This window comes from Schistocerca serialis, unplaced genomic scaffold (assembly GCF_023864345.2).
Source record: "Schistocerca serialis cubense isolate TAMUIC-IGC-003099 unplaced genomic scaffold, iqSchSeri2.2 HiC_scaffold_1417, whole genome shotgun sequence".
Taxonomy (NCBI): Eukaryota; Metazoa; Arthropoda; class Insecta; order Orthoptera; family Acrididae; genus Schistocerca; species Schistocerca serialis.
The window spans coordinates 1-26,841 of NW_026047644.1; positions in this window are offsets into that span (position 1 = coordinate 1).

Below are 26,841 nucleotides of genomic sequence, written 5' to 3' on the forward strand. Positions count from 1 at the left end.
CTTAAGTACAAAAAGACTTGCTCTTCCTACTGTCTATGTCTTGAACCGTTCCTGTGACACTAGTTACGGATTCCGATGCTTCACTTCAGGTTTACTGTATCCCTCTGACCTTCTTTTTGACGATGAAACACAGAAATTGCTTCGGAATAAAATACAAAAGGCTCAATGCCGACTTAAGTACAAGAGGACTGACTCTTCCTACTGTCTATGTTTTGAACGATTCCTGTGACATTAGTTATAGTTTCCGATGCTTCACTTCAGGTTTACTGTATCCTTTGGGCCTTCTTATTGACGATGAAATACAGATATTGCATCGGAATTAAATACAAAAGGCGTAATGCCGACTTAAGTACAAAAAGACTTGCTCTTCCTACTGTCTATGTCTTGAACCGTTCCTGTGACACTAGTTACGGATTCCGATGCTTCACTTCAGGTTTACTGTATCCCTCTGACCTTCTTTTTGACGATGAAACACAGAAATTGCTTCGGAATAAAATACAAAAGGCTCAATGCCGACTTAAGTACAAGAGGACTGACTCTTCCTACTGTCTATGTTTTGAACGATTCCTGTGACATTAGTTATAGTTTCCGATGCTTCACTTAAGGTTTACTGTATCCTTTGGGCCTTCTTATTGACGATGAAACACAGATATTGCATCGGAATTAAATACAAAAGGCGTAATGCCGACTTAAGTACAAAAAGACTTGCTCTTCCTACTGTCTATGTCTTGAACCGTTCCTGTGACACTAGTTACGGATTCCGATGCTTCACTTCAGGTTTACTGTATCCCTCTGACCTTCTTTTTGACGATGAAACACAGAAATTGCATCGGAATTAAATACAAAATGCACAATGCCGACTTAAGTACAAGAAAACTGACTCTTCTTACAGTCTATGTTTTCAACCATCCCTGTGACACTAGTTATAGATTCCGATGCTTCACTCCAGATTTACTGTATCCCTTGGACCTTCTTGTTGACGATGAAACACAGAAATTGCATCGGAATTAAATACAAAAGGCACAATGCCGACTTAAGTACAAGAAGACTGACTCCTCTTACTGACTAAGATTTGAACCATTCCTGTGACACTAGTTATAGATTCCGATGCTTCACTTGAGGTTTACTGTATCCCTCTGACCTTCTTATTGACGATGAAACACAGAGATTGCATCGGAATTAAATACAAAAGGCACAATGATGACTTAAGTACAAGAACACTGACTCTTCTTTCTGACTATGTTTTGAACCATTCCTGTGTCACTACTTATAGATTCCGAAGCTTCACTTCATTTTTACTGTATCCCTCTGACCATCCTATTGACGATCAAACACAGAAATTGTATTGGAATTAAATACTAAAGGCACAATGCCGAATTAAGTACAAGAAGTCTGACTCTTCTTACTGTCGATGTTTTGAACCGTTCCTGTGACACTAGTTATAGATTCCGATGCTTCACTCCAGGTTTACTGTATCCCTTTGACCTTCTTATTGATGATGAAACACAGAAATTGCATCGGAATTAAATAAAAAAGGCATAATGCGGACTTAAGTAGAAGAAGACTGACTCATCTTAGTGTCTATGTTTTGAACCATTCCTTTGACACTAGTTACAGATTCCGATGCTTCACTGCAGGTTTACTGTATCCCTTGGCCCTTCTTATTGACGATGAAACACAGAAATTGCATCGGAATTAAATACAAAAGGCACAATGCCGACTTAAGTACAAGAAGACTGACTCTACTTAATGACTAAGTTTTGAACCATTCCTGTGACACTAGTTATGGATTCCGATGCTTAACTTCAGGTTTACTGTATTCCTCTGACCTTCCTATTGACGATGAAACAAAGAAATTGCATCGGAATTAAATACAAAAGGCACAATGCCGACTTAAGTACAAGAAGACTAACTCTTCCCACTGTCTATGTTTTGAACCATTCCTGTGACACTAGTTATGGATTCCGAAGCTTCACTTCAGATTTACTGTATCCCCCTGACCTTCCTATTGACGATCAAACACAGAAATTGTATTGGAATTAAATACTAAAGGCACAATGCCGAATTAAGTACAAAAAGGCTGACTCTTCTTACTGTCGATGTTTTGAACCGTTCCTGTGCCACTAGTTATAGATTCCGATGCATCACTCCAGGTTTACTGTATCCCTTGGACCTTCTTATTGACGATGAAATACAGAAATTGCATCGGAATTTAATAAAAAAGGCACAATGCCGCGTTAAGTACAAGAAAACTGACTCTTCTTACTGTCTATGTCTTGAACCATTCCTGTGACACTAGTTATAGATTCCGATGCTTCACTCCAGATTTACTGTATCCCTAGGACCTTCTTATTGACGATGAAACACAGAAATTGCATCGCAATTAAATAAAAAAGGCACAATGCCGACTTAAGTACAAGATGACTGACTCTTCTTACTGACTAAGTTTTGAACCATTCCTGTGACACTAGATAAAAGTACCGATGCTTCACTTCAGGTTTAATGGTTCCCTCTGACCCTCTTATTGACGATGAAACACAGAAATTGCAACGGAATGAAATACAAAAGGGACAATGCCGACTTAAGTACAAGAAACTGACTCTTCGTCTGTCTATGTTTTGAACCATTCCTGTGACACTAGTTATAGATTTCGATGCTACACTTCAGGTTTACTGTATCCCTTGGACCTTCTTATTGACGATGAAACACAGAAATGGCATCGGAATTAAATAGAAAAGGCACAATGCCGACTTAAGTACAAGAACACTGACTCTTCTTACTGACTATGTTTTGAACCATTCCTGTGACACTAGTTATAGATTCCGATGTTTAACTTCAGGTTTACTGTATCCCTCTGACCTTCTTATTGAAGATGAAACACAGAAATTGCATCGGAATTAAATCCAAAGGGCACATTGCCGAATTAAGTAAAAGAAGACTGACGCTTCTTACTGGCTATGATTTGAACCATTCCTGGGACACTAGTTATAGATTCCGATGCTTCGCTCCAGGTTTACTGTATCCCATGGACCTTCTTATTTACGATGAAACACAGAAATTGCAATGGAAGTTAATACAAAAGGCACAATGGAACTTAAGTACAAGAAGACTGACTCTTCTTACTGACTATATTTTGGACCATTCCTGTGACACTAGTTATATATTCCGGTGCTTCACTTCAGGTTTACTGGATCCCTTGGACCTACTTATTGACGATGACACACAGAAATTGCATCGGAAATAAATACAAAAGGCACAATGCCGACTTAAGTACAAGAAGACTGACTCTTCCTACTGTCTATGATTTGAACCATTCCTGCGACACTAGTTATAGATTCCGATGCTTCACTTCAGGTTTACTGTATCCCTCTGACCTTATTAATGACGATGAAACACAGAAATTGCATCGGAATTAAATACAAAAGGCACAATGCCGACTTAAGTACAAGAAGACTGACTCTTCCTACTGTCTATGTTTTGAACCATTCCTGTGACACTAGTTATAGATTTCGATGCTTCACTTCAGGTTTACTGTATCCCACTGACCTTCTTATTGACGATGAAACACAGAAATTGCATCGAAATTAAATACAAAAGGCACAATGCCGACTTAAGTACAAGAAGACTGACTCTTCCCACTTTCTATGCTTTGAACCATTCCTGTGACACTAGTTATAGATTCCGATGCTTCACTTCAGGTTTACTGTATCTCTTGGACCTTCGTATTGACGACGAAATACAGAAATTGCATCGGAATGAAATACAAAAGGCACAATACCGACTTTAGTACAAGATGACTGACTCATCTTATTGTCTATGTTTTGAACCATTCCTGTGACATTAGTTACTGATTCCGATGCTTGACTGCAGGTTTACTGTATCCCTTGGACCTTCTTATTGACGATGAAACACAGAAATTGCATCGGAATTAACTACAAAAGGCACAATGCCGACTTAAGTACAAGAACACTGACTCTTCTTACTGACTATGCTTTGAACCATTCCTGTGACACTAGTTATAGATTCCGATGCTTCACTTAAGGTTTACTGTATCCCTTAGACCTTCTTATTGACGATGAAACACAGCAATTGCATCGGATTTAAATAGATAAGGCACAATGCCGACTTAAGTACAAGAAGACTGACTCTTCCTACTTTCTATGTTTATACCATTGCTGTGACACTACTTATAGATTCCGATGCGTCACTTCAGGTTTACTGTATCCCTCTGACCCTCTTATTGACGAAGAAACACAGAAATTGCAACGGAATGAAATACAAAAGCAAAAATGCCGACTTAAGTACAAGAAGACTGACTCTTCTTCTGTCTATGTTTTGAACCATTCCTGTGACACCAGTTATAGATGTCGATGCTACACTTCGGGTTTACTGTATCCCTCTGACCTTATTAATGACGATGAAACACAGAAATTGCATCGGAATTAAATACAAAAGGCACAATGCCGACTTAAGTACAAGAAGACTGACTTTTCTTACTGACTATGTTTTGAACCATTCCTGTGACACTAGTTATTGATTCCGATGCTTCACTTCAGGTTTACAATATACCTTGGACCATCGTATTGACGATGAAATACAGAAATTGCATCGGAATTAAATAGAAAAGGCACAATGGCGACTTAAATACAAGAAGACGGACTCTTCCTGCTGTCTATGTTTGAACCATTGCTGTAACACTAGTTATAGATTCCGATGCTTCACTCCAGGTTTACTGTATCCCTTGGACCTTCTTATTGACGATGAAACACAGAAATTGCATCTGAATTAAATAAAAAAGGCACAATGCCGACTTAAGTACAAGAAGACTGACTCATCTTAGTGTCTATGTTTTGAACCTTTCCTTTGACACTAGTTACAGATTCCGATGCTTCACTGCAGGTTTACTGTATCCCTTGGTCCTTCTTATTGACGATGAAACACAGAAATTGCATCGGAATTAAATACAAAAGGCACAATGCCGACTTAAGTACATGAACACTGTCTCTCCTTACTGACTATGCTTTGAACCATTCCTGTGACACTAGTTATAGATTCCGTTGCATCACTTCAGGTTTACTGTAACCCTTGGACCTTCTTATTGACGATGAAACACAGCAATTGCATCGGAATTAAATCGAGAAGGCACAATGCCGACTTAAGTACAAGATGACTGACTCATCCTACTTTTTATGTTTTTACCATTCCTGTGACACTAGTTATAGATTCCGATGCTTCACTTCAGGTTTACTGTATCCCTCTGACCCTCTTATTGACGATGAAACCCAGAAATTGCATCGGAATTAAATACAAAAGGCTCAATAACGACTTAAGTACAAGAAGACTGACTCTTTCTACTGTCTATGGTTTGAACAATTCCTGTGACACTAGTTACAGATTCCGATGCTTCACTGCAGGTTTACTGTATCCCTTGGACCTTCTTGTTGACGATGAAACACAGAAATTGCATCGGAATTAAATCCAAAAGGCACAATACCGACTTAATTACAAGAACACTGACGCAGCTTACTGTCTATGTTTGAACCATTCCTGTGACACTAGTTACTGATTCCGATGCTTCACTTGAGGTTTAATGTATCCCTTTAGACCTTCTTATTAACGATGAAGCACAGAAATTGCATCGGAATACAATACAAAAGGCACAATGCCGACTTAAGTACAATAAGACTGACTCTTCCTACTGTTTATGTTTTGAACCATTCCTGTGACACTAGTTATAGATTCCGATGCTTCACTTCAGGTCTACTGTATCCCTTGGACCTTCTTATTGACGATGAAACACAGAAATTGCGTCGGAATTAAATACAAAAGGCACAATGCCGCCTTAAGTACAAGAGGACTGACTCTTCTTACTGACTATGTTTTGAACCATTCCTGTGACACTAGTTATAGATTCCGATGCTTCACTCCCGGTTTACTCTATCCCTAGGACCTTCGTATTGAGGATGGAAGACAAAAATTGCATCGGAATTAAATTCAAAAGTCACAATGCCGACTTAAGTACAAGTAGAGTGACTCTTCTTACTGACTATGTTTTGAACCATTCCTGCGACACTAGTTATAGATTCCGATGCTTCACTCCAGGATTACTGTATCCCTTGGACCTCCTTATTGACAATGAAACACAGAAATTGCATCGGAATTAAATACAAAAGGCACAATGCCGACCTAAGTACAAGAATACTGACTCTTCTTACTGTCTATGTTTTGAACCATCCCTGTGTCACTAGTTATAGATTCCGATGCATCACTCCAGGTTTACTGTATCCCTTGGACCTTCTTATTGACAAAGAAACACAGAAATTGCATCGGAAATAAATACAAAAGGCACAATGCCGACTTAAGTACAAGAAGACTGACTCTTATTACTGACTATTTTTTGAACCATTCCTGTGACACTAATTATAGATTCTGATGCTTCACTTCAGGTTTACAGTATCCCTTGGATCTTCTGATTGAAGATGAAACACAGAAATTGCATCGGAATTAAGTAGAAAAGGCACAATGCCGAATTAAGTACAAGAAGACTGACCCTTCTTACTGTCTAAGTTTTGAACCATTCATGTGACACTATTTATAGATTCCGATGCTTCAGTCCAGGTTTAGTGTATCCCTTGGACCTTCTTATTGACGATGAAACACAGAACTTTCATCGGAATTAAATACAAAAGACACAATGCCCACTTAAGTACAAGAAAACTGACTCTTCTTACTGTCTATGCTTTGAACCATTCCTGAGACACTAGTTATTGATTCCGGTGCTTCACTCCAGGTTTACAGTATCCCTTGGACCTTCTTATTGACGAAGAAACACAGAAATTGCATCGGAAATAAATACAAAAGGCACAATGCCGACTTAAGTACAAGAAGACTGACTCTTATTACTGACTATTTTTTGAACCATTCCTGTGACACTAGTTATAGATTCTGATGCTTCACTTCAGGTTTACAGTATCCCTGGGACCTTCTTATTGACGATGAAACATATAAATTGCATCGGAATCAAATACAAAAGGCACAATGCCGACTTAAGTACAAGAACAATGAATCTTCTTACTGACTATGTTTTGAACCATTCCTGTGACACTAGTTATAGAATCCGATGCTTCACTTCAGATTTACTGTATCCCTCTGACCTTCTTATTGACGATGAAACACAGAAATTTCTTCGGAATTAAATACAAAAGACACAATGGCCACTTAAGTACAAGAAAACTGACTCTTCTTACTGTCTATGCTTTGAACCATTCCTGAGACACTAGTTATAGATTTTGATGCTTCTCTCCAGGTTTACAGTATCCCTTGGACCTTCTTATTGACGGTGAAACATAGAAATTGCATCGGAATTAAATAAAAAAGGCACAATGACGACTTAAGTACAAGAAGACTGACTCTACTTACTGTCTATGTTAGAACCATTCCTGTGACACTAGTTATATATTCCGATGCTTCACTCCAGGTTTACTATATCCCTTAGACCTTCTTATTGACGATGAAACACAGAAATTGCATACTAATTAAATAGAAAAGGCACAATGCCGACTGAAGTACAAGAAGACTGTCTCTTCCTACTGTCTATGTTTTGAACCATTCCTGTGACACTAGTTATAGATTCCGATGCTTCACTTCAGGTTTACTGTATCCCTCTCACCTTCTTATTGACGATGAAACACAGAAATTGCATCGGACTTAAATACAAAAGGCACAATGCCGACATAAGTACAAGAAGACTGACTCTTCTTACTGACTATGTTTTGATTCATTCCTGTGACACTAGTTATAGATTCCGATGCTTCAATCCAGGTTTACTGTATTACTTGGACCTTCTTATTGACGATGAAACACAGAAATTGCATCGGAATTATATTCAAAAGGCACAATGTCGACTTATGTACAAGAAGACTGACTCTTCTTACTGACTATGCTTTAAACCATTCCTGTGACACTAGTTATGGATTCCGATGCTTCACTCCCGGTTTACTGTATCCCTAGGACCTTCTTATTGACGATGAAAAACTGAAATTGCATCGGAATTAAATACAAAAGGTACAATGCCGACTTTAGGACAAGAAGACTGACTGTTCTTACTGACTATGTTTTGAACCATTCCTGTGACACCAGTTATAGATTCCGATGCTTCACTTCAGATTTACTGTATCCCTCTGACGTTCTTATTGACGAAGAAACACTCAAATTGCGTCGGAATTAAATACAAAATGCACAATTCCGAATTAAGTACAAGAAGACTGACTCTTCTTACTGTCTATGTTTTGAACCATTCCTGTGACACTAGTTATGGATTCCGATGCTTCACTGCAGATGTACTGTATTCCTCTGAAGTTCTTATTGACGATGAAACACAGAAATTGCGTCGAATTAAATACAAAATGCACAATGCCGAATTAAGTACAAGAAGTCTGACTCTTCTTACTGTCTATGTTTTGATCCATTCCTGTGACACTAGTAATAGATTCCGATGCTTCACTCTTGGTTTGCTGTATCGCTTGGACCCTCTTAATAACGATGAAACACAGAAATTGCATCGGAATTAAATACAAAAGGCACATTGCCGACTTTGGTACAATAAAACTGACTCCTCTTACTGACTATGATTTAATTAATTCCTGTGACACTAGTTATAGATTCCGATGCTTCACACCAGGTTTACTGTATCCCTTGGACCTTCTTATTGACGATGAAACACAGAAATTGCATCGGAATTAAATACAAAAGGCACAATGCCGACTTAAGTACAAGAAGACTGACTCTTCTTACTGACTATGTTTTGAACCATTTCTGTGACACTAGTTATAGATTCCGATGCTTCACTCCCGGTTTACTGTATCCCTAGGACCTTCTTATTGACGATGAAGCACAGAAATTGCATCGGAATACAATACAAAAGGCACAATGCCGACATTAGTACAAGAAGACTGACTGTTCTTACTGACTATGTTTGAATCATTACTGTGACACTAGTTATAGTTTCCTATGCTTCACTTCAGATTTACTGTATCCCTCTGACGTTCATATTGACGATGTAACACAGAAATTGCGTCGGATTTAAATACAAAATGCACAATGCCGAATTAAGAACAAGAAGAATGACTCTTCTTACTGTCTATGTTTTGAACAATTCCTGTGACACTAGTGATAGATTCCGATGCTTCACTCTAGGTTTACTGTATCCCTTGGACCTTCTTATTGAAGATGAAACACAGAAATTGCATCGGAATTAAATAAAAAATGCACAATGCCGCTTAAGTACAAGAAGACTGACTCTACTTACTGTCTATGTTAGAACCATTCCTGTGACACTAGTTACAGATTCCGATGCTTCACTCCAGGTTTACTATATCCCTTGGACCTTCTTATTGACGATGAAACACAGAAATTGCATACTAATTAAATAGAAAAGGCACAATGCCGACTTAAGTACAAGAAGACTGTCTCTTCCTACTGTCTATGTTTTGAACCATTCCTGTGACACTAGTTATAGATTCCGATGCTTCACTTCAGGTTTACTGTATCCCTCTGACCTTCTTATTGACGATGAAACACAGAAATTGCATCGACTTAAATACAAAAGGCACAATGCCGACATAAGTACAAGAAGACTGACTCTTCTTACTGACTATGTTATGATTCATTCCTGTGACACTAGTTATAGATACCGATGCTTCAATCCAGGTTTACTGTATTACTTGGACCTTCTTGTTGACGATGAAACACAGAAATTGCAACGGAATTAAATACAAAAGGGACAAAGCCGACTTAAGTACCAGAAGACTGACTCTTCTTCTGTCTATTCTTTGAACCATTCCTGTGACACTAGTTATAGATATCGATGCTTCACTTCAGGTTTACTGTATCCCTTGGACCTTCTTATTGACGATGAACCACAGAATTTGCATCGGAATTAAATACAAAAGGCACAATGCCGACTTATGAACAAGAAGTCTGACTCTTCTTACTGACTATGTTTTGAACCACTCCTGTGACACCAGTTATAGATTCCGATGCTTCACTTCGGATGTACTGTATCCCTCTGACGTTCTTATTGACGATGAAACACAGAATTTGCGTCGAATTAAATACAAAATGCACAGTGCCGAATTAAGTTCAAGAAGTCTGACTCTTCTTACTGTCTATGTTTTGAACCATTCCTGTGACACTAGTAATAGATTCCGATGCTTAACTCTTGGTTTGCTGTATCGCTTGGACCCTCTTAATGACGATGAAACACAGAAATTGCATCGGAATTAAATACAAAAGGCACATTGCCGACTTTGGTACAAGAAGGCTGACTCATCTTACTGACTATGTTATAATTCATTCCTGTGACACTAGTTATAGACATCGACGCTACATTTCAGGTTTACTGTATCCCTTGGACCTTCTTATTGACGATGAACCACAGAATTTACATCGGATATAAATACAAAAGGCACAATGCCGACTTACGAACAAGAAGACTGACTCTTCTTACTGACTATGTTTTGAACCACTCCTGTGACACTAGTTATAGATTCCGATGCTTCACTTCAGGTTTACTGTATCCCTCTGACCTTCTTATTAACGATGAAACACAGAAATCGCATCGGAATTAAATCCGAAAGGCACAGTGCCGAATTAAGTACAAGAAGACTGACTCTTCTTATTGTCTATGATTTGAACCATTCCTGTAACACTAGTTATAGATTCCGATGCTTCACTCCAGGTTTACTGTATCCCTTGGACCTTCTTATTGACGATGAAACACAGAAATTGCATCGGAATTAAATACAAAAGGCACAATGCCGACTTATGTACAAGAAGACTGACTCTTCTTACTGACTATGATATGAACCATTCCTGTGACACTAGTTATGGATTCCGATGCTTCACTTCAGATGTACTGTATCCCTCTGACGTTCTTATTGACGATGAAACACAGAAATTGCGTCGAATTAAATACAAAATGCACAATGCCGAATTAAGTACAAGAAGTCTGACTCTTCTTACTGTCTATGTTTTGAACCATTCCTGTGACACTAGTAATAGATTCCGATGCTTCACTCTTGGTTTGCTGTATCGCTTGGACTCTCTTAATGACGATGAAACACAGAAATTGCATCGGAATTAAATACAAAAGGCACATTGCCGACTTTGGTACAAGAAGACTGACTCCTCTTACTGACTATGTTTTAATTAATTCCTTTGACACTAGTTATAGATTCCGTTGCTTCACACCAGGTTTACTGTATCCCTTGGGCCTTCTTATTGACGATGAAACACAGAAATTGCATCGGAATTAAATACAAAAGGCACAATGCCGACTTAGGTACAAGAAGACTGACTCTTCTTACTGACTATGTTTTGAACCATTTCTGTGACACTAGTTATAGGTTCCGATGCTTCACTCCCGGTTTACTGTATCCCTAGGACCTTCTTATTGACGATGAAACACAGAAATTGCATCGGAATTAAATACAAAGGGCACAATGCCGACATTAGTACAAGAAGAATGACTGTTCCTACTGACTATGTTTTGAACCATTCCTGTGACACTAGTTATAGATTCCGATGCTTCACTTCAGGTTTACTGTATCCCTTGGACCTTCTTATTGACGATGAAACACAGCAATTGCATCGGAATTAAATCGAGAAGGCACAATGCCGACTTAAGTGCAAGATGACTGACTCATCCTACTTTCTATGTTTTTACCATTCCTGTGACACTAGTTATAGATTCCGATGCTTTACTTCAGGTTTACTGTATCCCTTTGACCCTCTTATTGACGATGAAACCCAGAAATTGCATCGGAATTAAATACAAAAGGCTCAATAACGACTTAAGTACAAGAAGACTGACTCTTTCTACTGTCTATGGTTTGAACAATTCCTGTGACACTAGTTACAGATTCCGATGCTTCACTGCAGGTTTACTGTATCCCTTGGACCTTCTTATTGACGATGAAACACAGAAATTGCATCGGAATTAAATCCAAAAGGCACAATGCCGACTTAAGTACAAGAACACTGACGCAGCTTACTGTCTATGTTTGAACCATTCCTGTGACACTAGTTACTGATTCCGATGCTTCACTTGAGGTTTAATGTATCCCTTTAGACCTTCTTATTAACGATGAAGCACAGAAATTGCATCGGAATAAAATACAAAAGGCACAATGCCGACTTAAGTACAATAAGACTGACTCTTCCTACTGTTTATGTTTTGAACCATTCCTGTGACACTAGTTATAGATTCCGATGCTTCACTTCAGGTCTACTGTATCCCTCTGACCTTCTTATTGACGATGAAACACAGAAATTGCATCGGAAATAAATACAAAATGCACAATGCCGACTTAAGTACAAGAAGACTGACTCTTCCTACTGTCTATGTTTGAACCACTCCTGTGACACTAGTTATAGATTCCGATGCTTCACTCCCGGTTTACTGTATCCCTTGTACCTTCTTATTGACGATGAAACACAAAAATTGCATCGGAATTAAATACAAAATACAAAATGCCGACTTAAGTACAAGAAGACTGACTCTTCCTACTGTCTATGTTTTGAACCATTCCTGTGACACTAGTTACTGATTCCGATGCTTCACTTGAGGTTTACTGTATCCCTTTAGACCTTCTTATTAACGATGAAGCACAGAAATTGCATCGGAATTAAATAGAAAAGGCACAATGGCGACTTAAATACAAGAAGACTGACTCTTCCCGCTGTCTATGTTTGAACCATTGCTGTAACACTAGTTATAGATTCCGATGCTTCACTCCAGGTTTACTGTATCCCTTGGACCTTCTTATTGACGATGAAACACAGAAATTGAATCGGAATTAAATAAAAAAGGCACAATGCCGACTTAAGTACATGAACACTGTCTCTTCTTACTGACTATGCTTTGAACCATTCCTGTGACACTAGTTATAGATACCGATGCTTCACTTCAGGTTTACTGTATCCCTTGGACCTTCTTATTGACGATGAAGCACAGCAATTGCATCGGAATTAAATCGAGAAGGCACAATGCCGACTTAAGTACAAGATGGCTGACCCATCCTACTTTCTATGTTTTTACCATTCCTGTGACACTAGTTATAGATTCCGATGCTTCACTTCAGGTTTACTGTATCCCTCTGACCCTCTTATTGACGATGAAACCCAGAAATTGTATCGGAATTAAATACAAAAGGCACAATAACGACTTAAGTACAAGAAGACTGACTCTTTCTACTGTCTATGGTTTGAACAATTCCTGTGACACTAGTTACAGATTCCGATGCTTCACTGCAGGTTTACTGTATCCCTTGGACCTTCTTATTGACGATGAAACACAGAAATTGCATCGGAATTAAATCCAAAAGGCACAATGCCGACTTAAGTACAAGAACACTGACGCAGCTTACTGTCTATGTTTGAACCATTCCTGTGACACTAGTTATAGATTCCGATGCTTCACTTGAGGTTTACTGTATCCCTTTAGACCTTCTTATTGACGATGAAACACAGAAATTGCATCGGAATTAAATACAAAAGGCACATTGCAGACTTAAGCACAAGAAGAATGACTCTTCCTACTGTCTATGTTTTGAACCATTCCTGTGACAGTAGTTTTAGATTCCGATGCTTCACTTCAGGTTTACTGTATCCCTCTGACCTTCTTATTGACGATGAATCACAGAAATTGCATCGGAACTAAATACAAAAGGCACAATGCCGACTTAAGTAAAAGGAGACTGACTCTTCTTACTGTCTATGTTTGAACCAATCCTGTGACACTAGTAATAGATTTCGATGCTTCACTTGAGGTTTACTGTATCCCTTTAGACCTTCTTATTGACGATCAAGCACAGAAATTGCATCGGAATAAAATACAAAAGGCACAATGCCGACTTAACTACAATAAGACTGACTCTTCCCACTTTCTATGTTCTGAACCTTTCCTATGACACTAGTAATAGATTCCGATGCTTCACTTCAGGTATACTGTATCCCTTGGACCTTCTTATTGACGATGAAACACAGAAATTGCGTCGGAATTAAATACAAAAGGCACAATGCCGCCTTAAGTACAAGAGGACTGACTCTTCTTACTGACTATGTTTTGAACCATTCCTGTGACACTAGTTATAGATTCCGATGCTTCACTCCCGGTTTACTCTATCCCTAGGACCTTCGTATTGAGGATGGAACACAAAAATTGCATCGGAATTAAATTCAAAAGTCACAATGCCGACTTAAGTACAAGTAGAGTGACTCTTCTTACTGACTATGTTTTGAACCATTCCTGCGACACTAGTTATAGATTCCGATGCTTCACTCCAGGATTACTGTATCCCTTGGACCTCCTTATTGACAATGAAACACAGAAATTGCATCGGAATTAAATACAAAAGGCACAATGCCGACCTAAGTACAAGAATACTGACTCTTCTTACTGTCTATGTTTTGAACCATCCCTGTGTCACTAGTTATAGATTCCGATGCATCACTCCAGGTTTACTGTATCCCTTGGACCTTCTTATTGACAAAGAAACACAGAAATTGCATCGGAAATAAATACAAAAGGCACAATGCCGACTTAAGTACAAGAAGACTGACTCTTATTACTGACTATTTTTTGAACCATTCCTATGACACTAATTATAGATTCTGATGCTTCACTTCAGGTTTACAGCATCCCTGGGACCTTCTTATTGACGATGAAACATAGAAATTGCATCGGAATCAAATACAAAAGGCACAATGCCGACTTAAGTACAAGAAGAATGACTCTTCTTACTGACTATGTTTTGAACCATTCCTGTGACACTAGTTATAGAATCCGATGCTTCACTTCAGATTTACTGTATCCCTCTGACCTTCTTATTGACGATGAAACACAGAAATTTCATCGGAATTAAATACAAAAGACACAATGCCCACTTAAGTACAAGAAAACTGACTCTTCTTACTGTCTATGCTTTGAACCATTCCTGTGACACTAGTTATAGATTTTGATGCTTCTCTCCAGGTTTACAGTATCCCTTGGACCTTCTTATTGACGGTGAAACATAGAAATTGCATCGGAATTAAATAAAAAAGGCACAATGACGACTTAAGTACAAGAAGACTGACTCTACTTACTGTCTATGTTAGAGCCATTCCTGTGACACTAGTTATAGATTCCGATGCTTCACTCCAGGTTTACTATATCCCTTAGACCTTCTTATTGATGATGAAACACAAAAATTGCATACTAATTAAATAGAAAAGGCACAATGCCGACTTAAGTACAAGAAGACTGTCTCTTCCTACTGTCTATGTTTTGAACCATTCCTGTGACACTAGTTATAGATTCCGATGCTTTACTTCAGGTTTACTGTATCCCTCTGACCTTCTTATTGACGATGAAACACAGAAATTGCATCGGACTTAAATACAAAAGGCACAATGCCGACATAAGTACAAGAAGACTGACTCTTCTTACTGACTATGTTTTGATTCATTCCTGTGACACTAGTTATAGATTCCGATGCTTCATTCCAGGTTTACTGTATTACTTGGACCTTCTTATTGACGATGAAACACAGAAATTGCATCGGAATTATATTCAAAAGGCACAATGTCGACTTATGTACAAGAAGACTGACTCTTCTTACTGACTATGCTTTAAACCATTCCTGTGACACTAGTTATGGATTCCGATGCTTCACTCCCGGTTTACTGTATCCCTAGGACCTTCTTATTGACGATGAAAAACTGAAATTGCATCGGAATTAAATACAAAAGGTACAATGCCGACTTTAGGACAAGAAGACTGACTGTTCTTACTGACTATGTTTTGAACCATTCCTGTGACACCAGTTATAGATTCCGATGCTTCACTTCAGATTTACTGTATCCCTCTGACGTTCTTATTGACGAAGAAACACACAAATTGCGTCGGAATTAAATACAAAATGCACAATTCCGAATTAAGTACAAGAAGACTGACTCTTCTTACTGTCTATGTTTTGAACCATTCCTGTGACACTAGTTATGGATTCCGATGCTTCACTGCAGATGTACTGTATTCCTCTGAAGTTCTTATTGACGATGAAACACAGAAATTGCGTCGAATTAAATACAAAATGCACAATGCCGTATTAAGTACAAGAAGTCTGACTCTTCTTACTGTCTATGTTTTGAACCATTCCTGTGACACTAGTAATAGATTCCGATGCTTCACTCTTGGTTTGCTGTATCGCTTGGACCCTCTTAATAACGATGAAACACAGAAATTGCATCGGAATTAAATACAAAAGGCACATTGCCGACTTTGGTACAAGAAGACTGACTCCTCTTACTGACTATGATTTAATTAATTCCTGTGACACTAGTTATAGATTCCGATGCTTCACACCAGGTTTACTGTATCCCTTGGACCTTCTTATTGACGATGAAACACAGAAATTGCATCGGAATTAAATACAAAAGGCACAATGCCGACTTAAGTACAAGAAGACTGACTCTTCTTACTGACTATGTTTTGAACCATTTCTGTGACACTAGTTATAGATTCCGATGCTTCACTCCCGGTTTACTGTATCCCTAGGACCTTCGTATTGACGATGAAACACAGAAATTGCATCGGAATTAAATACAAAGGGCACAATGCCGACATTAGTACAAGAAGACTGACTGTTCTTACTGACTATGTTTGAATCATTCCTGTGACACTAGTTATAGATTCCGATGCTTCACTCCAGGTCTACTATATACCTTGGACCTTCTTATTGACGATGAAACACAGAAATTGCATCGGAATTAAATACAAAAGGCACAATGCCGACTTAAGTACAAGAAGATGACTCTTCCTACTGTCTATGATTTGAACCATTCCTGTAATACTAGTTTTAGATTCCGATGCTTCACTTCAGGTTTACTGTATGCCTTGGTCCTTCTTATTGACGATGAAACACAGAAATTGCATCGGAATTAAATACAAAAGGCACAATGCCGACTTAAGTACAAGAATACTGACTCTTCTTACTGTCTATGTTTTGAACCATCCCTGTGTCACTAATTATTGATTCCGATGCATCACTCCAGGTTTACTGTATCCCTTGGACCTTCTTATTGATGATGAAACACAGAAATTGCATCGGAAATAAATACAAAACTCACAATGCCGACTTAAGTACATAAAGACTGACTCTTCTTACTGACTATGTTTTGAACCATTCCTGTGACACTAGTTATAGATTCTGATGCTTCACTTCAGGTTTACTGCATCCCTTGGACCTTCTTATTGACGATGAAACATAGAAATTGCATCGGAATTAAATAGAAAAGGCACAATGCCGACTTAAGTACAAGAATACAGACCCTTCTTACTGACTATGTTTTGAACCATTCCTGTGACACTATTTATAGCTTCCGATGCTTCACTTCAGGTTTACTGTATCCCTTGGACTTTTTTATTGACGATGAAGCACAGAAATTGCATCGGAATTAAATAGAAAAGGCACAATGCCTACTTAAGTACAAGAAGACAACTCTTCCTACTGTCTGTGTTTTGAACCATTCCTGTGACACTAGTTATAGATTCCGATGCTTCACTACAGGTTTACTGTATCCCTCTGACCTTCATATTGACGATGAAACACTGAAATTGCATCGGAATTTAATAAAAAGGCAAGATTGCCGACATAAGTACAACAAGACTGACTCTTCCTACTGTCTATGCTTTGAACCATTCCTGTGACACTAGTTATAGATTTCGATGCTTCACTTCAGGTTTACTGTATCCCTTGGACCTTCTTATTGACGATGAAACACAGAATTCAATCGGAATTAAATACAGAAGGTACAATGCCGACTTAAGTACAAGAATACTGACTGTTCTTACTGACTATGTTTTGAACCATCCCTGTGACACTAGTTATAGATACCAATGCTTCACTCCAGGTTTACTGTATCCCTTGGACCTTCTTATTGACGATGAAACACAGAAATTGCATCGGAATTAAATACAAAATGCACAATGCCGACTTAAGTACAAGAAGACTGACTCCTCTTACTGACTAAGATTTGAACCATTCCTGTGACACTAGTTATAGATTCCGATGCTTCTCTTGCGGTTTACTGTATCCCTCTGACCTTCTTATTGACGATGAAACACAGAGATTGCATCGGAATTAAATACAAAAGGCACAATGCCGACTTAAGTACAAGAACACTGACTCTTCTTTCTGACTATGTTTTGAACCATTCCTGTGTCACTAGTTATAGATTCCGAAGCTTCACTTCAGATTTACTGTATCCCTCTGACCATCCTATTGACGATCAAACACAGAAATTGTATTGGAATTAAATACTAAAGGCACAATGCTGAATTAAGTACAAGAAGACTGACTCTTCTTACTTTTGATGTTTTGAACCGTTCCTGTGACACTAGTTATAGATTCCGATGCTTCACTCCAGGTTTACTGTATCCCTTGGACCTTCTTATTGACGATGAAACACAGAAATTGCATCGGAATTAAATAAAAAAGGCATAATGCCGAATTAAGTAGAAGAAGACTGACTCATCTTAGTGTCTATGTTTGGAACCATTCCTTTGACACTAGTTACAGCTTCCGATGCTTCACTGCAGGTTTACTGTATCCCTTGGCCCTTCTTATTGACGATAAAACACAGAAATTGCATCGGAATTAAATACAAAAAGCATAATGCCGACTTAAGTACAAGAACACTGCTTCTTCTTACTGACTATGTTTAGAACCATTCCTGTGACACTAGTTATAGATTTCGATGCTTCACTTTAGTTTTACTGTATCCCTTGGAACTTCTTATTGACGATGAAACACAGAAATTGCATCGGAATTAAATACAAAATACACAATGCCGACTTAAGTACAAGAAAACTGACTCTTCTTACAGTCTATGTTTTGAACCATCCCTGTGACACTAGTTATAGATTCCGATGCTCACTTGAGGTTTACTGTATCCCTCTGACCTTCTTATTGACGATGAAACACAGAGATTGCATCGGAATTAAATACAAAAGGCTCAATGACGACTTAAGTACAAGAAGACTGACTGTTCTTACTGACTATGTTTGAACCATTCCTGTGACACTAGTTATAGATTCCGGTGCTTCACTTCAGTTTTACTGTATCCCTTGGAACTTCTTATTGACGTTGAAACACAGAAATTGCATCGGAATTAAATACAAAATGCACAATGCCGACTTAAGTACAAGAAAACTGACTCTTCTTACAGTCTATGTTTTGAACCATCCCTGTGACACTAGTTATAGATTCCGATGCTTCTCTCCCGGTTTACTGTATCCCTTGGACCTTCTTATTGACGATGAAACACAGAAATTGCATCGGAATTGAATACAAAAGGCACAATGCCGACTTAAGTACAAGAAGACTGACTCCTCTTACTGACTAAGATTTGAACCATTCCTGTGACACTAGTTATAGATTCCGATGCTTCACTTGAGGTTTACTGTATCCCTCTGACCTTCTTATTGACGCTGAAACACAGAGATTGCATCGGAATTAAATACAAAAGGCACAATGCCGACTTAAGTACAAGAACACTGACTCTTCTTTCTGACTATGTTTTGAACCATTCCTGTGTCACTAGTTATAGATTCCGAAGCTACATTTCAGATTTACTGTATCCCTCTGACCATCCTATTGACGATCAAACACAGAAATTGTATTGGAATTAAATACTAAAGGCACAATGCCGAATTAAGTACAAGAAGACTGACTCTTCTTACTGTCGATGTTTTGAACCGTTCCTGTGACACTTGTTATAGATTCCGATGCTACACTCCAGGTTTACTGTATCCCTTGGACCTTCTTATTGATGATGAAACACAGAAATTGCATCGGAATTAAATAAAAAAGGCATAATGCCGACTTAAGTAGAAGAAGACTGACTCATCTTAGTGTCTATGTTTTGAACCATTCCTTTGACACTAGTTACAGATTCCGATGCTCCACTGCCGGTTTACTGTATCACTTGGCCCTTCTTATTGACGATGAAACACAGAAATTGCATCGGAATTAAATACAAAAGGCATAATGCCGACTTAAGTACAAGAACACTGTCTCTTCTTACTGACTATGTTTAGAACCATTCCTGTGACACTAGTTATAGATTTCGATGCTTCACTTCAGGTTTACTGTATCCCTTGGACCTTCTTGTTGACGATGAAACACAGAAATTGCATCGGAATTAAATAAAAAAGGCATAATGCCGAACTAAGTAGAAGAAGACTGACTCATCTTAGTGTGTATGTTTTGAACCATTCCTTTGACACTAGTTACAGCTTCCGATGCTTCACTGCAGGTTTACTGAATCCCTTGGCCCTTCTTATTGACGATGAAACACAGAAATTGCATCGGAATTAAATACAAAAGGCATAATGCCGACTTAAGTACAAGAACACTGTCTCTTCTTACTGACTATGTTTAGAACCATTCCTGTGACACTAGTTATAGATTTCGATGCTTCATTTCAGTTTTACTGTATCCCTTGGAACTTCTTTTTGACGATGAAACACAGAAATTGCATCGGAATTAAATACAAAATACACAATGCCGACTTAAGTACAAGAAAACTGACTCTTCTTACAGTCTATGTTTTGAACCATCCCTGTGACACTAGTTATAGATTCCGATGCTTCACTCCAGGTTTACTGTATCCCTTGGACCTTCTTATTGATGATGAAACACAGAAATTGCATCGGAATTAAATACAAAAGGCACAATGCCTACTTAAGTACAAGAAGACTGACTCCTATTACTGACTAAGATTTGAACCATTCCTGTGACTCTAGTTATAGATTCCGATGCTTCACTTGAGGTTTACTGTATCCCTCTGACCTTCTTATTGACGATGAAACACAGAGATTGCGTCGGAATTAAATACAAAAGGCACAATGCCGACTTAAGTACAAGAAGACTGACTGTTCTTACTGACTATGTTTTGAACCATTCCTGTGACACTAGTTATAGATTCCGGTGCTTCACTTCAGTTTTACTGTATCCCTTGGAACTTCTTATTGACGATGAAACACAGAAATTGCATCGGAATTAAATACAAAATGCACAATGCCGACTTAAGTACAAGAAAACTGACTCTTCTTACAGTCTATGTTTTCAACCATCCCTGTGACACTAGTTATAGATTCCGATGCTTCACTCCAGATTTACTGTATCCCTTGGACCTTCTTGTTGACGATGAAACACAGAAATTGCATCGGAATTAAATACAAAAGGCACAATGCCGACTTAAGTACAAGAAGACTGACTCCTCTTACTGACTAAGATTTGAACCATTCCTGTGACACTAGTTATAGATTCCGATGCTTCACTTGAGGTTTACTGTATCCCTCTGACCTTCTTATTGACGATGAAACACAGAGATTGCATCGGAATTAAATACAAAAGGCACAATGATGACTTAAGTACAAGAACACTGACTCTTCTTTCTGACTATGTTTTGAACCATTCCTGTGTCACTACTTATAGATTCCGAAGCTTCACTTCATTTTTACTGTATCCCTCTGACCATCCTATTGACGATCAAACACAGAAATTGTATTGGAATTAAATACTAAAGGCACAATGCCGAATTAAGTACAAGAAGTCTGACTCTTCTTACTGTCGATGTTTTGAACCGTTCCTGTGACACTAGTTATAGATTCCGATGCTTCACTCCAGGTTTACTGTATCCCTTTGACCTTCTTATTGATGATGAAACACAGAAATTGCATCGGAATTAAATAAAAAAGGCATAATGCGGACTTAAGTAGAAGAAGACTGACTCATCTTAGTGTCTATGTTTTGAACCATTCCTTTGACACTAGTTACAGATTCCGATGCTTCACTGCAGGTTTACTGTATCCCTTGGCCCTTCTTATTGACGATGAAACACAGAAATTGCATCGGAATTAAATACAAAAGGCACAATGCCGACTTAAGTACAAGAAGACTGACTCTACTTAATGACTAAGTTTTGAACCATTCCTGTGACACTAGTTATGGATTCCGATGCTTAACTTCAGGTTTACTGTATTCCTCTGACCTTCCTATTGACGATGAAACAAAGAAATTGCATCGGAATTAAATACAAAAGGCACAATGCCGACTTAAGTACAAGAAGACTAACTCTTCCCACTGTCTATGTTTTGAACCATTCCTGTGACACTAGTTATGGATTCCGAAGCTTCACTTCAGATTTACTGTATCCCCCTGACCTTCCTATTGACGATCAAACACAGAAATTGTATTGGAATTAAATACTAAAGGCACAATGCCGAATTAAGTACAAAAAGGCTGACTCTTCTTACTGTCGATGTTTTGAACCGTTCCTGTGCCACTAGTTATAGATTCCGATGCATCACTCCAGGTTTACTGTATCCCTTGGACCTTCTTATTGACGATGAAATACAGAAATTGCATCGGAATTTAATAAAAAAGGCACAATGCCGCGTTAAGTACAAGAAAACTGACTCTTCTTACTGTCTATGTCTTGAACCATTCCTGTGACACTAGTTATAGATTCCGATGCTTCACTCCAGATTTACTGTATCCCTAGGACCTTCTTATTGACGATGAAACACAGAAATTGCATCGCAATTAAATAAAAAAGGCACAATGCCGACTTAAGTACAAGATGACTGACTCTTCTTACTGACTAAGTTTTGAACCATTCCTGTGACACTAGATAAAAGTACCGATGCTTCACTTCAGGTTTAATGGTTCCCTCTGACCCTCTTATTGACGATGAAACACAGAAATTGCAACGGAATGAAATACAAAAGGGACAATGCCGACTTAAGTACAAGAAACTGACTCTTCGTCTGTCTATGTTTTGAACCATTCCTGTGACACTAGTTATAGATTTCGATGCTACACTTCAGGTTTACTGTATCCCTTGGACCTTCTTATTGACGATGAAACACAGAAATGGCATCGGAATTAAATAGAAAAGGCACAATGCCGACTTAAGTACAAGAACACTGACTCTTCTTACTGACTATGTTTTGAACCATTCCTGTGACACTAGTTATAGATTCCGATGTTTAACTTCAGGTTTACTGTATCCCTCTGACCTTCTTATTGAAGATGAAACACAGAAATTGCATCGGAATTAAATCCAAAGGGCACATTGCCGAATTAAGTAAAAGAAGACTGACGCTTCTTACTGGCTATGATTTGAACCATTCCTGGGACACTAGTTATAGATTCCGATGCTTCGCTCCAGGTTTACTGTATCCCATGGACCTTCTTATTTACGATGAAACACAGAAATTGCAATGGAAGTTAATACAAAAGGCACAATGGAACTTAAGTACAAGAAGACTGACTCTTCTTACTGACTATATTTTGGACCATTCCTGTGACACTAGTTATATATTCCGGTGCTTCACTTCAGGTTTACTGGATCCCTTGGACCTACTTATTGACGATGACACACAGAAATTGCATCGGAAATAAATACAAAAGGCACAATGCCGACTTAAGTACAAGAAGACTGACTCTTCCTACTGTCTATGATTTGAACCATTCCTGCGACACTAGTTATAGATTCCGATGCTTCACTTCAGGTTTACTGTATCCCTCTGACCTTATTAATGACGATGAAACACAGAAATTGCATCGGAATTAAATACAAAAGGCACAATGCCGACTTAAGTACAAGAAGACTGACTCTTCCTACTGTCTATGTTTTGAACCATTCCTGTGACACTAGTTATAGATTTCGATGCTTCACTTCAGGTTTACTGTATCCCACTGACCTTCTTATTGACGATGAAACACAGAAATTGCATCGAAATTAAATACAAAAGGCACAATGCCGACTTAAGTACAAGAAGACTGACTCTTCCCACTTTCTATGCTTTGAACCATTCCTGTGACACTAGTTATAGATTCCGATGCTTCACTTCAGGTTTACTGTATCTCTTGGACCTTCGTATTGACGACGAAATACAGAAATTGCATCGGAATGAAATACAAAAGGCACAATACCGACTTTAGTACAAGATGACTGACTCATCTTATTGTCTATGTTTTGAACCATTCCTGTGACATTAGTTACTGATTCCGATGCTTGACTGCAGGTTTACTGTATCCCTTGGACCTTCTTATTGACGATGAAACACAGAAATTGCATCGGAATTAACTACAAAAGGCACAATGCCGACTTAAGTACAAGAACACTGACTCTTCTTACTGACTATGCTTTGAACCATTCCTGTGACACTAGTTATAGATTCCGATGCTTCACTTAAGGTTTACTGTATCCCTTAGACCTTCTTATTGACGATGAAACACAGCAATTGCATCGGATTTAAATAGATAAGGCACAATGCCGACTTAAGTACAAGAAGACTGACTCTTCCTACTTTCTATGTTTATACCATTGCTGTGACACTACTTATAGATTCCGATGCGTCACTTCAGGTTTACTGTATCCCTCTGACCCTCTTATTGACGAAGAAACACAGAAATTGCAACGGAATGAAATACAAAAGCAAAAATGCCGACTTAAGTACAAGAAGACTGACTCTTCTTCTGTCTATGTTTTGAACCATTCCTGTGACACCAGTTATAGATGTCGATGCTACACTTCGGGTTTACTGTATCCCTCTGACCTTATTAATGACGATGAAACACAGAAATTGCATCGGAATTAAATACAAAAGGCACAATGCCGACTTAAGTACAAGAAGACTGACTTTTCTTACTGACTATGTTTTGAACCATTCCTGTGACACTAGTTATTGATTCCGATGCTTCACTTCAGGTTTACAATATACCTTGGACCATCGTATTGACGATGAAATACAGAAATTGCATCGGAATTAAATAGAAAAGGCACAATGGCGACTTAAATACAAGAAGACGGACTCTTCCTGCTGTCTATGTTTGAACCATTGCTGTAACACTAGTTATAGATTCCGATGCTTCACTCCAGGTTTACTGTATCCCTTGGACCTTCTTATTGACGATGAAACACAGAAATTGCATCTGAATTAAATAAAAAAGGCACAATGCCGACTTAAGTACAAGAAGACTGACTCATCTTAGTGTCTATGTTTTGAACCTTTCCTTTGACACTAGTTACAGATTCCGATGCTTCACTGCAGGTTTACTGTATCCCTTGGTCCTTCTTATTGACGATGAAACACAGAAATTGCATCGGAATTAAATACAAAAGGCACAATGCCGACTTAAGTACATGAACACTGTCTCTCCTTACTGACTATGCTTTGAACCATTCCTGTGACACTAGTTATAGATTCCGTTGCATCACTTCAGGTTTACTGTAACCCTTGGACCTTCTTATTGACGATGAAACACAGCAATTGCATCGGAATTAAATCGAGAAGGCACAATGCCGACTTAAGTACAAGATGACTGACTCATCCTACTTTTTATGTTTTTACCATTCCTGTGACACTAGTTATAGATTCCGATGCTTCACTTCAGGTTTACTGTATCCCTCTGACCCTCTTATTGACGATGAAACCCAGAAATTGCATCGGAATTAAATACAAAAGGCTCAATAACGACTTAAGTACAAGAAGACTGACTCTTTCTACTGTCTATGGTTTGAACAATTCCTGTGACACTAGTTACAGATTCCGATGCTTCACTGCAGGTTTACTGTATCCCTTGGACCTTCTTGTTGACGATGAAACACAGAAATTGCATCGGAATTAAATCCAAAAGGCACAATACCGACTTAATTACAAGAACACTGACGCAGCTTACTGTCTATGTTTGAACCATTCCTGTGACACTAGTTACTGATTCCGATGCTTCACTTGAGGTTTAATGTATCCCTTTAGACCTTCTTATTAACGATGAAGCACAGAAATTGCATCGGAATACAATACAAAAGGCACAATGCCGACTTAAGTACAATAAGACTGACTCTTCCTACTGTTTATGTTTTGAACCATTCCTGTGACACTAGTTATAGATTCCGATGCTTCACTTCAGGTCTACTGTATCCCTTGGACCTTCTTATTGACGATGAAACACAGAAATTGCGTCGGAATTAAATACAAAAGGCACAATGCCGCCTTAAGTACAAGAGGACTGACTCTTCTTACTGACTATGTTTTGAACCATTCCTGTGACACTAGTTATAGATTCCGATGCTTCACTCCCGGTTTACTCTATCCCTAGGACCTTCGTATTGAGGATGGAAGACAAAAATTGCATCGGAATTAAATTCAAAAGTCACAATGCCGACTTAAGTACAAGTAGAGTGACTCTTCTTACTGACTATGTTTTGAACCATTCCTGCGACACTAGTTATAGATTCCGATGCTTCACTCCAGGATTACTGTATCCCTTGGACCTCCTTATTGACAATGAAACACAGAAATTGCATCGGAATTAAATACAAAAGGCACAATGCCGACCTAAGTACAAGAATACTGACTCTTCTTACTGTCTATGTTTTGAACCATCCCTGTGTCACTAGTTATAGATTCCGATGCATCACTCCAGGTTTACTGTATCCCTTGGACCTTCTTATTGACAAAGAAACACAGAAATTGCATCGGAAATAAATACAAAAGGCACAATGCCGACTTAAGTACAAGAAGACTGACTCTTATTACTGACTATTTTTTGAACCATTCCTGTGACACTAATTATAGATTCTGATGCTTCACTTCAGGTTTACAGTATCCCTTGGATCTTCTGATTGAAGATGAAACACAGAAATTGCATCGGAATTAAATAGAAAAGGCACAATGCCGAATTAAGTACAAGAAGACTGACCCTTCTTACTGTCTAAGTTTTG